The following is a 16,384-nucleotide window of genomic DNA, read 5'->3' as shown; positions in this document are numbered from 1 at the left end:
TTCAAGCTGATGGGATGAGCCTTTTGCATGTAGCCTCTTCATGGATGTGAAGGGACAATTAAAGTCTTTGTATTGTGATGTCCCACAATGGCCCATTTAGTTTGATAGGCCTTCGTGATAGGCAGGAGATGATCCCTCCTGACTGGGTTCATGGCAGGGGTCGGCAACGTTTGACACGCGGCTCACCAGGGTAAGCACCCTGGCAGGCCGGGCCAGTTTATTTAACTGCCGATGTGGCAGGTTCGGCCGATCGTGGCCCCCACTGGCCGCGATTCACCGTCCCTAGCCAATGGGGGAGGCGAGAAGCGGCGCAGGCAAGCGATGTGCCGCCAGGGTGCTTACCCTGGCGAGCTGCATGCTGAACATTGCCGACCCCTGGTTCATGGTCTCAGAACAAACTTTTTACAATTACAGAGCAAAAATGTGATAAAGATACAAGTGAAATTAATGTATGCAGCTACTTACAAGTCATTCTAAACACTAAAACATGCTGTAAGTCCAATACCCATCTTAACCTTATTAACACACAAGTGAAACAGACTGGTTTGCAGCAATGAGTTTGTCTGTGCTTGTCTGAAGGCTAAAGCCTTGGCAAGAGCTGGCACCAGTTCTGCCGGTGTCATGTCTGCTTTTTCGCAGACTGTGACTATAGCAAAATGTAAGGATTGACATACTTGTAACATCTCCACATCTTGAGAAAACTATTTTATTTACTAGTTCTTGTTTTCTTGGCTTACAAGAATATTTCCGTAAGTCGATCTGTCTGTAACCCACAAAAAGCTGATTTTTATTTGACATAATAAAACTAACCAGAGACTGGAACAATTTTACATTTATGGCATTGCCATTTGAAAAGCAATATTTTATTATGATAGATTTTAAAAATACCACTGCCAAGGTACAGAAGGATTTTGCTCTGTTGAAATGAGAATTTATGAAGAACATTTTAATAAATTTTATAGACAACATTTTCTTTCCTTTGCATAGTTTTCTTTATCTCTTCAGAGAGATTTGCTGGGGATCATAACTGCAATAAGACTAAAATGATTGAAAAATCTCTTGGATTTAATGAATAATGATTTAAATGTACTGAAACAACCACAATCCTAGGTGATGTGAAAGGAAATTCTCTCTTTAAAAAGGGAAGAAGTTATGATGATTCTGAGTCATGCTACACCATTCAGTTAAACACAGAGCAGATTATAAAAGAGCAAGTATGGGAAGAAAGTGGCTGTCTGATAACCTATCTTTTAATCAAATATGTGCACTCTTTCTTTTTTTTAAAACAGACAGTTCCACAAGGTAATGATTTCAAAAGAATCCTAAAACAGAACAGAACACATCCACTTGATTGTCTAATAATTGTTGATAAGTTTGTGGTTGATTCTACAGGCAATGATTAAAAGGCTATGCAGATTCTTAGCAGACCCTTACATTTATGTGCTTGCACACAATATTTTAATTGCTTCTTTGCCAGTTTTATTTCTGAAGTTGACAAAATGTGCACATGCAACCATGGCTTAATGACCATATAGTACATGTTTAATTATGTTCAAAAATATAATCTCTAAATGTGGAATTTCATTTCATAATTTGTTTCGTTGTGCTTTAAAAACAATGGACTATCTCCAGTCATATGTTTTATGGTTTTTTCATCTCCATTTACAAAATAAGAACCACCATCTTGAATATTTTAATAGCTGGACACATGGTCATAGATAATTTTTTCTTCTTTCTTGAGATCTCCAGATAGCCTCCAGACAATTTTTTTTCATTTGTATACATGGCCATGTACACAAATCGTGTTAGCTAAGTTCAAAGCTAAAACCTTCTCTGTAATAGTCCAATCTCACACTAATTAAACTTTAACTTTGACCTATATTAGATCATGCATTGCTCTTACTGGAATGCACAACTCAGCATAATGATTTTAAAGCTCTTAGTGTGTTGATTGACAATCTCTCTAGAGTTTGCTGGTTTGTACCATTACCTTTGGGAATAAGAGAAAGATCCCGTGAATAACATATCAGAATGAATCTGCATGACAGAGAAAGGGTGAGAAATCACTACAAAAAATGCCCTGCTCTCAGAAGTTATCCAAGGCCATTCTGGTGATTTAGAAATGGAATTTGATTCGCCACGTTCACACATTTTGAATGTGCTTGTTGAGAGCGTTCATAGATACAAAAGGTTTGTTCATACAGATCTCTGTGTAAAAAGAATATGAGGCCCATAGGCAAAATTATGTGACCAAATTTGTTTTGGGTGGAAGTGGAAGTAATAGGCTTCTCTCTTTTCCCCTCCAAAAGACTGTTGCTTCTTTGCACAGATGATTACTATGGTCTGCTACCATAGGTAAAGTATTGCCAGGTGGTGATGAGGAGTGACAATGAAGCTGTGCAGTTTAGTGCTCTCCCTTGCTATCTATTGGCACATGGGACAAGTAGAGTCTTTTTGGACGATCCCACTCTTCCTCTACTGCTGCATCTCTTCCTCACTGTGAGTGAAAACCACCTCTGAGCAGGGAGCCCGTAGAAGGCCTATTTGCTGTTTAAGTCCCAATTAAACCCTCAAGTTGGGATTTGAGTGGTGCACAGGCTTTTTGTAGAACCTCTTCACAGCAATGCATTTCACCCTTTGTGTGTTGATGACTGGTGAAAGCAGCTACAAAAAGAACAGTAGGAAAGTGGTGCATAATTCCCCGGGCCAAAGCCATGAAAGGAGACAGCTATGAGAATTCAGTTGTGCTCCTCCCAGCCTGGAAAACGTGTGCATTCCTGTCACAATTGCCATGTATCAGTTGACATGCTGAATGGTGTGAGAGAGAAAATTGGAACCCAGTATTCTGGCTAGGCAACTGAGCCCTTTTGCACTAGAACAGTGTGACGTGAAGAAGCGCTCTGTGTAAGCTTGTATCGTTCACCAATAGAAGTTGGTCCAATAAAAGATGTTACCTCACCCACCTTGTCTCATATACTCCATGACTCTTTTCTGGGTTACCTGAGGTGTCCAGGATGAATCATTCTTTAGCACAAGGCACTAGACAGTCTTCTAGTAAATTCAAATTGAAGATTATTAAAACAGAGCTTGAGATAGAGATTCAAATACAAGCAAGTATAAGGGTTTGGAAATATAAGGTTACAGATAAAAGAAAAACAAGACACAAACTACAGTCTATACTTATTAACAAGTTACTTTCCTGTCTATTAAGGTATCTCTCACCAAAAGATTCTTTCTTGAAGCAGTTGTCTAAACCAAAGAGCAGGGATCCACTTAGGGTGACCAGACAGCAAGTGTGAAAAATCGGGACAGGGGGTCGGGGAGTAATAGGAGCCTATATAAGAAAACGACGGAAAAATCGGGACTATTCCTATAAAATCGGGACATCTGGTCACCCAAGATCCACTTTTCATGAGACCTCCCCACCCCCACTGGTGGAGAGTCTCCTCCTGTAATGAACAACAACTTGAGCCATTTCTTCTGCTTTTAAAACAACAAGCTATTGTTGTTTTAGTTCAGGGGCCCCGCTCCTTCAGAGAACCCTCCTGGGGTTTGTGTGTCTTTTTAAAGCTCAACCTGGACTGACAGTAAACAAAGTGCTGTCTCCTTGGATGTCCATTGTTCTCAGCATTGATGGTTAGCCCTGAAACCCCACCTCGCCTCAGGTGACAAGTCTCATTTCAACAGCTTTGCAACCTAATATTCTAGCTTTTAGATATTTCATAAACTATTGCTCAGACAAACATCTCAAAATGACCATTTCAATGAGCAGAGCCCACACATGACCCCCTTCGGTATAATATTGAGAAAATGGTCGGACAAGATGTAATATACCTGCCAGAGAGCAAACCTGTGTCACGTACTCCCGTGCTGGAATTACAGCCCTAGTATTTGTGCCAACGACCGCTGTCCATCAGTGGAGACAGGTGATGAAAGATTGCAGACTGCAGGATTGGATAAATGCCACTAGGAGATGCATGAAATATTGCCATGCAATGCTTAAACAACAGCACAGCACCACAGAGAAGTTTCTGAAATGGTTCTATACGCACTTCATCCCTTTCTACACTTGCAGTTAAATCACATCCAGCTCTAGTTTAGGGCATCCGTTGTTGACACCTCTTGTCTGCAACAGGTAGCGTCCCCAGAGAAGACAAGGATTTTACAATTTTGCTTGATTTTTTTAACTAAAATTATAATTGTTCCAGATTGAAAAGGTTCATGAAATCTTTCAGACAAGCCTGGACACACCTTGGGTTTGTAATGCAACCTGAAAACCATCAAGTTTCCACATAGTTTCAGCTTTCGTCACAAAAAATTCACATAGCTCTAAAATTCACAGGCAATGGCAGAAGCACCAGAGGGGCACTAAACCATCCAGAAAAGTATTTTATTAGGGTCTCTTCCCAATTCTGCCACTGGCTTGCTGGGTGACTTTGAGCAAGTCACTTCACCTCTTTACCTTGGTTTCCCCATCTCTAAAACGGGGCTAATGATACTTGACTATTTGTAATGTGCTTTGAGATCGACTGATAAAAAAATGCTCTATTAGAGCTAGGTATTACTATTATAGTCAGCACTGCTATAATAACCAGTGTACCCTTCTCATTCCCACTATGCCAAGGGTTCCCAAATTATGGGTCACAATCCCAAGTGGAGTTTCACCATCAAGGATGGGTTGTGGCAATACAAAGCATGTGGAGGATGCCTTTTACAAAATCGTGCACTCCAAACAGCATGACCTCATACGTGGTGCATGCAAAGTCATGCTGTGCAGAGGATGCCATTTTGTAGAGCAAAATGGTGTATTCCATGTAGTGTGACCCCACATGTATGGTGCATGTGAGATCGTGCTATGCGGAGGACGCCATTTTAAAATAGCATCCTTCATGCTGTCTGGGGTTGCAGGAAGCAATAAATCAGAAAATGGGGACAGGCAGGCAAAAGGTTTGGGAACTGCTGTACTAAACACAACCACTGGGATTCTCCCAGGGGAATACGGGAGTTAGGTACTTAACTCGTTGAAAATCCCATCCTGAAATGAGAGTTGGGCAGCTAACAAATGCCACTGCACAATACATTTCCCCAGTGAATCAGTGAAGAAAAATGAACACCCCTAGAAATCTTTTGATAGGCCAATCGCTTCCCCTCCCCAGAGCAGCCCTGGTTACACGGTAACAAAGACCACTCAGAAGATTAGTGTCTGGCGAGGCGGGGGAGAGGGGGGGAAGATTCCCATTACCATATTTTCAAGATAAATATTTTGACACAATAAGAGATGTCATCTATGGCCAGCATTAAATATTAAGAAGGGCTGGTGAGAATGTGGTCCTGTATTAATATGATATGAATTCAGAGACATATGCTAGTGAAATGCCAAATGGGAGGCAACTTACCCTTATCTTCTTCTACCCAAAATAAAAGCAGAATAGCCACTATCTGTGCAATTAGCAGCTTATTGATGACACAACTCCTGGTCATATTATTTGGGTCAGGTCAATCATTGCCTGGCACCATACGGCCAGATGCAAAACCATACACCAACAATCCCCGCAGCAGGTAATACTACCATTAGACTATTATTTAAAAAATAATAATAAACACGCATTTCTTAAAGTACCTATGTTATCTCTAGAGCAGGGGTCGGCAATGTTCGGCATGCGGCTCGCCAGGGTCAGCACCCTAGCAGGCTGGGCAAGTTTATTTACCTGCTGACGCGGCAAGTTCGGCCGATCGCGGCCCCCACTGGCCGCGGTTCGCCATCCCGGCCCAATGGGGGTGGCGGGAAGTGGCGCGGGCGAGGGATGTGCTGGCCGCGGTTTCTCGCCGCCCCCATTGGCCCGGGACAGCGAACCGCGGCCAGTGGGGGCCGCGATCGGCCGAACCTGCCGCATCAGCAGGTAAATAAAACTGGCTCGGCCCGCCAGGGTGCTTACCCTGGCGAGCTGTGTGCCGAATGTTGCCGACCCCTGCTCTAGAGTAGATCTAGTGACTGTAAGCGTAGCATAAATCTGAATTTCCTGATTTCTTGGATCATTGACAAAGCACCAAATTTTGGTCCCTTTGAAGTCAATGGGACCAGGATTTAATAACACAATTCAATGTTTTTAAGGTCCACTTCTTTAGTAAGAGCCTTCTTGCCATGGAATAAGAGTAAAGGAGAAAAATTCTAAGAGTTGTGTGAAATTTTTTCTGTGAATAATAAATTTGCCAAAAAGGCAGTTTGGGGGCAACTGAAACTATTCATAAATTAGAGTTGAATTCAGCAAGTAGTTTCAGCTGAATTAAAAAAAAAAGGAATTTTTTTGAAAAAATTTAAACTGTTTGTTTCAACATTTTCAAAAACAAGCCATTTTGACATTTCATTTAAAAACAAACATTTCAAAATGTCATTGCCAATTGACATTCATTTAGAAATGTCATTTTTCATTCAGTGCAGACAAAATGTCTTTTTGTTTAGGTGAGAACAAAAATTATTTTCAGTTTAAAATAAGCAATTTTTTCCTGATTTTTCAGTTTGGCCATTAACCAAATACTTAATTTTTTATTCAGCTCTAGCTGTAGCATTAGCTTATGTTCACTCCCAACCTTCAAAACAAAATACACATGAAATATGTGGTTTTACAAACTGAATTTTTGTAGAATTTGTTCTGTAGGAAATTACAAGTTTTTGGCTTACTCTGATTCAAAACAAAAACACATTTTGAAATGTCAGAATTTCCCATGGTACAAAAATTCTATTTTCTGACCAACTCTACTCCAATAGGTGTGAGCTGCTCCAGTAATCTCACTGGGTTAACAATGTTGACATTTGATTTGTAATTATTAGGTTTCAGAGTTAACTACATCACAGCTTATTATTTTAGCAAATGCAACCAGCTCATATGCTTATCTCACAATCTCAAATAGCATAACCATATGCCCAAAGCTCCAGCTTCCATGGGACAACTTTGCAATACACTTATCTGTTACCATTACAAAAAAAATTAACTCAGTAAAAATTGAAAGAGCAGAGTTAGTGTAAAAAAAATAAAAATAAAAATCAAACTAAATACATCCATTATTTAATGTATTGTGCAACTCATCTGCATTTACTAAGGGTCTTCCTTTTAAAATTTAAATTAAGCTGCCATAGAATTTCCTGTCTATTACACAAGGTTGCCTCAGAACTGGTACAGAATTTAGGTTCAGCAGAGAACAGGGAACCCTGACTATATATAGCACTTCCCATTTCCAAGCTTTGGACCAGTCATGCAGTCTTTACATTTGTAATGCCCCAACTGAAATCAACAGGCAATTTCCCTGAATAAGGAATGTAGCAGTGACTCCTTAAAAAGCATATGGCAAAATGTTATCATCCAAGTCCCTTTTGTCCAGTCTGTTTTTTAAGAGTATATGAATATCTTTAAAAAGCTTTTGATGTATTCTGGTTGTTAGCTGCAATTATTTATGGGATTTTTATCTCGTTTCAGCTGTTTCTTTGGTTGTATGTTTTAATGTTTTCTGGTTTTAATGTTGTTGTTTGTGCAGTGACTGGAACAACAGGGCAGATAGGGATCATTAAAATAACATTTATTATTCTCTTATTTTGTTACTGTTATTTTTGGAAGATATCTGGCCCTCTTTTATGCACTCTCTTTGAATAGAAATAAACAACAGTGTTTTCCTGGGAAAGTTAGATCTTTTGTTTTAAAACAGCATTAACGGCCTGTTTGGTTCTTATAATGTTCCTGATCTTGAACATTAGTTTTTCGGTTTCCAAAGAGAGTATGCTACTTAGGACCATGTAATTAAAAGCAGCACATTACTTATGGCACCTTATCAGAAAGGTCCATTTTCACAAGAAAAATGGTTTCTCTAAAAGAGTACACCCCAGCTTTCATTTGGCATAATTAAAACATAAATGCCATTGTTCTGTTATTCTTTAAATTACGTTTATTAAACTGTATGCCACAGTGTGGGAGCCAATTTTCTTTAATGTCACAAGGAATAAATTTGATATAATTTTATTTCATATTTTAGTGGATGGTACGGAGGCTGAGGTTAGGCAAGCTTGTTGTAAATTAAAAATCTAAGTTGAACTCAATGAATCAACCTGTTCTGGCAAGAATCAGTCCTTCTGTGTTTTATATTCTTTTTTATCTTAATTACATTTCAAAATGCTGCTCTCTAATTCCAGGGGTTAGTTTCAGTTTTTAAATCCGTGCCCTACAATGCAGAGCAATAAAATGTGAATAATCCATTTGATCCCGTGGCTTTCATTCATCAAAAACAGGAGGTGATCTTATGGAACTCATTGTCTATGTATAGTTTACGGGCAGGATCACTTTTGTACATAATTACACAGACAGCAGTATTCAGACAAGGGGCATTGGAAGTTAGTTTAATCATAAATTACAGACATACAGTGAGCCAGATTCTGCCACCATTACTCATTCTGAGTTGTAATTTACTCTGAGCTGACCCACTGAAATCAACTACTCAGGAAGAAAGATTCTACTCAACATCTATCAGAATCTGACCCACAGAATCTAGAGTGCATCATTAAATACTATTTCAAGAGTATTTGGTACTAGTCCTCACAGACAGGTCTCATAGCAGTTTACGTGAACTTCTACAGCTCATGTAACACAAAAAAATTCTATTAAAAATAAATTGCAAAGGGGTGTGATGTGCCAAATTATAGCATTGCTACCTGAGGACTGTCACTCACAGATTTCACACCACAGTATAAAAATCAAATAAACAAACAAACCTAGGCAAACGTATAGAGCCCAAACCCCTTCTTCACGTGAAATCAATAAGACTGCTCATACAAGAAAGGGCTACAGGATCAGTCCCTTAGGATCAAGGGAAGTTCTCAGAAAACCAAAGTGGGGTCTCTGTCCTCTAAATCATTATATCAAGGAATTGCATGATCCTTCCTACTCCAGAGGCATATCCTACTGCCGGTGCAGAGCCCACAACACCAGATTAGTTTGTGGATTTGTATATCAAAAGAGGGAGCAATGAAAGGACAGGGCATCAGACAGCCCGTTTCATTCTCTGTTTTTTGTTCATTTTTGCTGACAGCTCTTGCCTCAGGAATTCAACAGGCCAGAGTCCACTTTCTTGCATCATCATACCTGGGTGTTTGGAGGTGACTGGCATAGAGAGGATGTAATCTTTTAATTATGCAAGTAGTCTGTACTCATGTGAGTAGTCCCATTCATTGTAATGGGATTATTTCTGTGAATAAGGATGACTCACTAGTAAAGGTTGCAGGATCAGATACATAATTTGCTTTTAGACTTCCATGGCTGCATGACTTGAAAAGCGTTGTGTGCCTTTGACTGGAGAGTGCCCGTATGCTTTAAACCAGGGTTTCTCAAAACAGGGATCGCCGCTTATGTAGGGAAAGCCCCTGGCGGGCCGGGCCAGTTTATTGACCTGCCCCATCTGCAGGTCCAGCCGATCGCGGCTCCCACTGGCCGCAGATCACTGCTCCGGGCCAATGGGAGCTGCTGGAAGCGGCGCGGGCCGAGGGACTTACTGGCCACTGCTTCCCGGAGCAGCGATCCGCGGCCAGTGGGAGCCGCGATCAGCCAGACCTGCGGATGGGGCAGGTAAACAAACCTGCCCGGCCCACCAGGGGCTTTCCCTACACAAGCGGCAACCCCTGTTTGAGAAACCCTGCTTTAAACACTACCAGGTCATTGAATTAAAATATGCAGTGACGGAGTCCCAGGGGGAAATTTGCTGCCTACAAAAGTCAATGGCAAATTTCCACTGACTACAATGAGGCCAGGGTTTCACCCCTAGAGGGTCAGTGCATTTAGTGATGGAAAGATGAGGGCAGCTGCATGTCCACCTGCTATACTCCTACCTCTCAGCAGGTAGACCCAAGCTCTTGACAAGAATGAAAGATGATTTAAGTTGCAGTCTTGGACAAATTACCTTGAAACATCCAAATATATGGCAATGCATTCTGTGTATCTACGCACAGGATAGACCGAAGAATGCAGAGAGTAGCAAACAGACATTAAATTGTCTGTGAAAAACATACTGATATGCTAGAACAGCAATAATAATAGGAAGATAATATTTTCATTCCTTGAAAATCCTGTTGCTCCTTCTTTTTCAGTTTCAGGCACTAACTTTTTCAACGCGGTGATTTTAAAGGACAAATGAATTATAAGTGTCTAACATACATAGGGCGGCGCTCCAATTCATTCTGAAAACTGCCATTTTGGTTTCTATTCTGAAAGGAGGGATATGGTTTGCACTTCTTATAATAAATGCTTGGTGTGGTTCATGATAATACTATGTGGGGAAAAAAGGAAAGTCTGTATTTCCTGAATGGTGAGCAAGTGCTAAGACTTTCAGAATTATGATTTTGAAGCAAATCCTCCATAGGAGGAATAAGTATGAATTTAATGAAAATTAGAATTAGCATACTGAAATATAAATTAAAACACAGGGAATGACTAAATATTGTATAATCTACGGATATAAGTGCCAAAATAGAAAAGGGAGTTGAACCAAAAGAAATACCAACACTGCTACTACACTGTGTAAAATCTGTTCCTTCCTTCCTTAAATATATTTTCATCTTAATAATAATAATAATAATAATTAATGGAGATATCCCATCTCCTAGAACTGGAAGGGACCTTGAAAGGTCATTGAGTCCAGTCCCCTGCCTTCACTAGCAGGACCAAGTACTGATTTTGCCCCAGATCCCTAAGTGGCCCCCTCAAGGATTGAACTCACAACCCTGGGTTTAGCAGGCCAATGCTCAAACCACTGAGCTATCCCTCCCCCTTACTTCCCATATCATCAGCATTCCTATTTTGATAGGTGCTTAAATGGTCATGCAGTACTCTAGTCATCAGTGAAGTCCTATTATTTCAATGCATATTGAGGTCCTCCTCATTGAAAATGAAATGAGGATGAACTAGGGGCCTGATCCTGAAACTATTACTTGCACGAGTAATTCTTAGTTTTGTGAATGGTCCCATCAGCTTCAATGGGATTTGTCACATGAGTAGGGCCTGCAGAATCAGCCCCTAGAGAGTTTTACCTTACATCGAGCGGGAGGGTGGGTGGTCAAGTGCTGGGGCACTAGAGATGGATTTGAGAGACCAACATTCTAGTCCTGGTTCTGCTACGGACAAGTCATGTGACCTGGGGCAGGTCACTTCACCTTCCACCTCCCTTATATAGAATCATAGGCCAGGGGTAGGCAACCTATGGCATGTGTGCCGAAGGCAGCACCCGAGCTGATTTTCAGTGGCACTCACACTGCCTGGGTCCTGGCCACCGGTCTGGGGGGCTCTGCATTTTAAATTTTAAATGAAGCATCTTAAGCATTTTAAAAACCTTATTTACTTAAATACAATAGTTTAGTTATATATTATAGACTTATAGAAAGAGGCCTTCTAAAAATGTTAAAATGTATGACTGGCACGTGAAACCTTAAATTAGACTGAATAAATGAAGACTCGGCACACCACTTCTGAAAGTCTATGACACGGGTCAACAACCTATTAGGGTTGGAAGGGACTTCAGGAGGTCATCTAGTCCAACCCCCTGCTCCATGCAGGACCAACCCCCTACCCAGGGCCGGCTCCAGCATTTCTGCCACCCCAAGCAGCAGCAGCAGCAACAACAACAACAACAAAAGCCACGATCGGCGGCGGCAGTTCAGCTGCAGGTCCTTCGCTCCTAGAGGGAGTGAGGGACCTGCCGCCCCCAAATTGCCACAGGTGCTGCCCCTCTCCCTTGGCCGCCCCAAGCACCTGCTTGTTAAGCTGGTGCCTGGAGCTGGCCCTGCCCCTACCATCTTTGTCTTGTCTATTTAGAGCTTACACTTCAGGGAAGGGGACTCTCTCTCTCTCTCTCTCTCTCTCTCTCTCTCACACACACACACACACACACACACACACACACCCTACCCCTAAGCACTACATTCATACAATAAATTAATGATACTCATTTTCTTTTGAAGCCTGTTCTATTTATTACTAAAGACTGGGCTTCTTATAGGCCTTAAGTTATCAGAAAAAAAATGCAGCATGCTGTATAGCATAAGATACAGATTGATTGGTAGTAATTATAGAATATTTGACATCTTTCACCCAGAGAGATCCCAAAGTGTACATCTGAAAATGTATATAGATACTATGCTATTTCTTCATTCATCAGGGAAATGCAACACCCTCTAGAGTGAAATAGTTACTGATGTAGGTAGTTTGAAATGAAAAAAAGCAATAATTGCATGACTTATCAGGAACATACTTAGGCCCATATTACACAATCTATCAAAGCAACTCTCACTGAAATCAAAGGCAAGTTGTGTCCATGGACTGAGGGCAGTATTTGATACTACTTGTATATGATAAAGACTTTCAAGAGCAGACTGTTAAACTGGGGTCTTGGAAAGAGCCCCAAAACAGGTCACACAACTGAACATATTTCAGGGACAAATTTTCTATAAAGGATCTGAGCATCAATTTGGAGATCAGTCCTATGGGGCGAATTCAGCTCTGGTGAAAAGCAGGTGCAAATCATTAAAGTTACACCACAGCTAAATTTGATGGTGTTGATAGAGTTCATTTAATTTAAAATGTATTGCAGTGAAATGTGAAAGAAAGAACCTCCAAACAATCAGCATCTAGAGTACAATTAAATCTTGAGTTTTGGCTTTGTCATCCATATCCCAAACATTTACAGTGGGTAAATAATGAAGTTTGTTATGAAGAATTTTGTAAGCCAGAGCTCCCCAAGTATGAGGAATGCAAAGACAGTGGAAACTGTATATTATTGTATTTGGCAAAAATAGAACATATCTGCTTAGACAAGAATTTGGCTTGGATGTAGGGATATTTGTTGACTTTGTACTGTTCTTTGAGGCCAGTGGAATTATATCTGATCAGAATTTCCAGAAATGCCATTTAAAAAAAAAACAAAACTAATAAACTCAGTGGGTTATGAAATAATGCTGGATGGCAGAAGCAAAACACAAAGATAAAATATATATCTTATTTATTTTATTAGACCAGGTACGATTCAGATGTTACTGTAGGGTTACATGTTTGGAGACAAGAAAACAATGAAAGACGACACAGAGACATTGTTTTCCTTTCCTGGGTGTTATTAGAGAGGCTGGGATAAGTAAAATGAGAGTCTGGATTATGAAAATGCTGCAAGCAGCTGGAATTGATTTCTTTCGCTATGGGTCACATTTTTAAGGGGTGTCAGTAGCAGTACAAAATACATTTAGGGTTTGTTATTCAGACGGTGCTGGCAGTAAGAGCTAGGTCTGGTAAAAAGACATCTTCAAAGAATTACTGGAGATCAACAAATATATATAGCTGTTTTAGCCTCAGCAATAGCTGGATACTAAAAGTTATGGGCCAAAACTGGAAACTTTTATAAATCCTCCCCATATTTTGTAAGAATTGGGGTTCCAGGTACGATCAATGATATTTTGCAAAATCAAAACCATAGGCTACCTCTGCTGAATCCCCTGACAGTGGAGAGTGTATCATCCCTACTGAATAAACTTCATTTCCTAGGTGGGTAGGGCATCTTAAATACCATCTGGTGGGGCGGAGATGTGAAATTCACTGTACCCGATAAATCTATTTAACTATCTATCAGTCCATCCAACCAGGTACTTCTATAGCCCGCATCACTTTATGATCTGAATATTTCTAAGATTGTTTAAATCTCACTGATAGTGAAAACATGGCAAACTACGTATTTTACTCACATACTTATTTGACTGGCCGTGGGCTGGATGCAACTCCCAAGGGAGTCAATGCAAAGACTCCCTTTGACTTCAGTGAGTTGAGCCTTTGTTGAAAATGTTGAATGTGTTTATTTTTAGTTGCTTGTTTCCTCGGGAGATAGTTTGAGCCCACCACAAAAGAAACTATTCATTAGGTTTGAAAACCAAAACCTATGCACCGTTCTGTGACATGGAGAATAAACAGAAGGAGAAAAACAAAGAAATCATGAGACGGGTCAAAAACCAAGACAACAGGAAACTTAAAAGTCACAAATGAAGGAGTATGGATTAGCTTTATCAGAACAAATCACAGTGCTCTTAAGATCTCACCCCTTTCAACTGGTATACACTAGTGCTGCAAAACCAGTATTAATTCTGTGGTCTGGCTGGTATGATCCATACACAGCCCCTCCATCCTCTATGCAGATTATTTTTTCCCTGGAGCAGACATTTCCAAGGTATAGTGGTATTTAGGACAATGGCTGGGTCAGTGAATTAAAGCACTAAAACACAAAGATCGTGATCCAGTCTCCAATCCCTACCCACACACTGAACATATGTAAAGGGCTTTCAGAGCAGCCCCTCAGGGGGTATTGTGCAGTGCCAAGATCACTAATTTCATCTTTCACATCCCCCTTGAAGACTCACTTCTTCCAAGAAGTCCACAAATCACTGCCAGTAAGGATGTCATCATTACTTGGAATTGGCATCAGAGCTCTAAGATCTAACCTTCCTCTGGGTCTCTCAGTGCAGTCACAGTGTCTGATCTGTGCTGTCTGTTTAGATTGTAAACTCCTTCGGGCAGGGATTGGGTTTTCCTCTGTTCTGCACAGGGCTAAGAATGTTGCTGGCACTTAAAGAATCAGAGAACTGCATCAGTGATGTTAAACTTGAAGTGGAAAAAGGGTATATATCATTTTGAAATTTACCATTGCGGGGGAAGAGAGGCTCTGCTGGAATTTTTAAACCTCTGTTGCATCCATTTGCCAACATGTCTGATACACAAATCTATAAATTACACTGGTGCTTAGAGGTATGTTTAATATATACCCATACACAGAGCATAATCAGACAGTTTCCTCTATTATAATGGGGGGGGGGAGTTACTGATTGTCATGTTGGGTGATACGCAAAGTTAAGATGAATTTGAGAATGGATTTGGATGGTTGGAACGTGAGTTGATACAGACTAGGGCTGAGAGTATGCCCACAGTACAGTAAGCACACATTCATTTTGATGAGGAGAGTGGGAAAGGATTCAACTACAAGATAAGAGTCTAATAGCTAATGCTCGGCAAACTGAATTACAATAAACGTCCCTTGGGAGAACTCAAGGCATCCATACAAATGTCATTTTTATTCCAATGTTCTCCAAATATTCCATTTGGGGTGATGACCTTTTGCCACGTGTTAAACTAGAGAACCATATTTAGAGCATATTGTTCCACCTATACAGAATCCAATGTTAAAGTGTCTTTTGAATTACCTCTGTTCTGCCTTATGCATTGAGGAGGGTGTTTCCTTTCAGAAAACTTTACATTTTCCTGAAAATGGGTTAGAAATGCAAAACTCCAAAAGCAATAATTGACTGCTCAACTCAGTCCCATTTGATAAGGTTATTGTTATTAACAACATTTATATAGCACCGAGAGGCCAACTAGCTGGCGCACCGTGCTGGGCACTGTACAAATGGTCCCTGTCCCGAAGACCTTAGACAGATGAGACAAACAAGAGGAACAGGGTGGAAAGTGGGGTAGCAAAAATAGGACATGTGCAATTCTTAGTTAATCAGGAGAGTAGGTTCCAAAATGCTTATTTATAAAAGGGTTTTGCTGCTTCAAAGATATATGCATCACTCCAAACAAACTGTCACCCTACATACTATGTGCCTGTACTTACTGCTAGTGTCTCAGTAAGATGAAGTCTTAACTAGAAAATTGTATCACATTTGAACATGATTATGAAGAGCTGAGATAGCTGACATGATGCTAACTGCAACTGACCAAGCAGTGTGGTGTGGCTGTCCCTCGTATCAGATTATGACTGTTCTTCCTTGGGGTAAGAGAAGGCAAGCTCTGATCCCCTAACTTCTTGAATAATGAATAGGAAACTGATTGGATCCTCTGTCCCTTATGCTGGAATAGCCATTGACTTCAGCAGGAGCAGGCCCAGGCCTCTTAGATGGTAAGCTCATGGAGGCAGGGGGCTGGGTTCCCCCCCATGTTTTTAGAACACTGAGCAGTGTTAAATAAATGACAACATTAACACCACGTTCTGCTTTCCATGAAAGGCTGTTTTGGGTTATAGTACAAATGAGATCTTAAATTGCTGCATTTATTAACAGTTACATGATGACATGTCTGAAGCCTAGTGGGAACTTGTGTGTGTTTTCCATCTGTGGCAAGGCTTTTAAAGTGATTTAAAAAAAAATGACTCTTTGACAGATGAATCCTCATGAGTAAAAATTAATAAAGATTAGTTCAATGCTGGACCAGTCTCGATCACTTGGGAATATAACAACATAAACAACTAGTCATCCTAAAATGTTATTCTTCTCTAGGGAACGGAGCTTTTTGTTTGTTGTAATGAAGTGTTATAATTGAATTCAGCT

The sequence above is a fragment of the Malaclemys terrapin genome, chromosome 10, assembly GCF_027887155.1.
Source record: "Malaclemys terrapin pileata isolate rMalTer1 chromosome 10, rMalTer1.hap1, whole genome shotgun sequence".
In the NCBI taxonomy this organism is placed as follows: Eukaryota; Metazoa; Chordata; order Testudines; family Emydidae; genus Malaclemys; species Malaclemys terrapin.
This window is presented reverse-complemented; position numbering follows the sequence as displayed.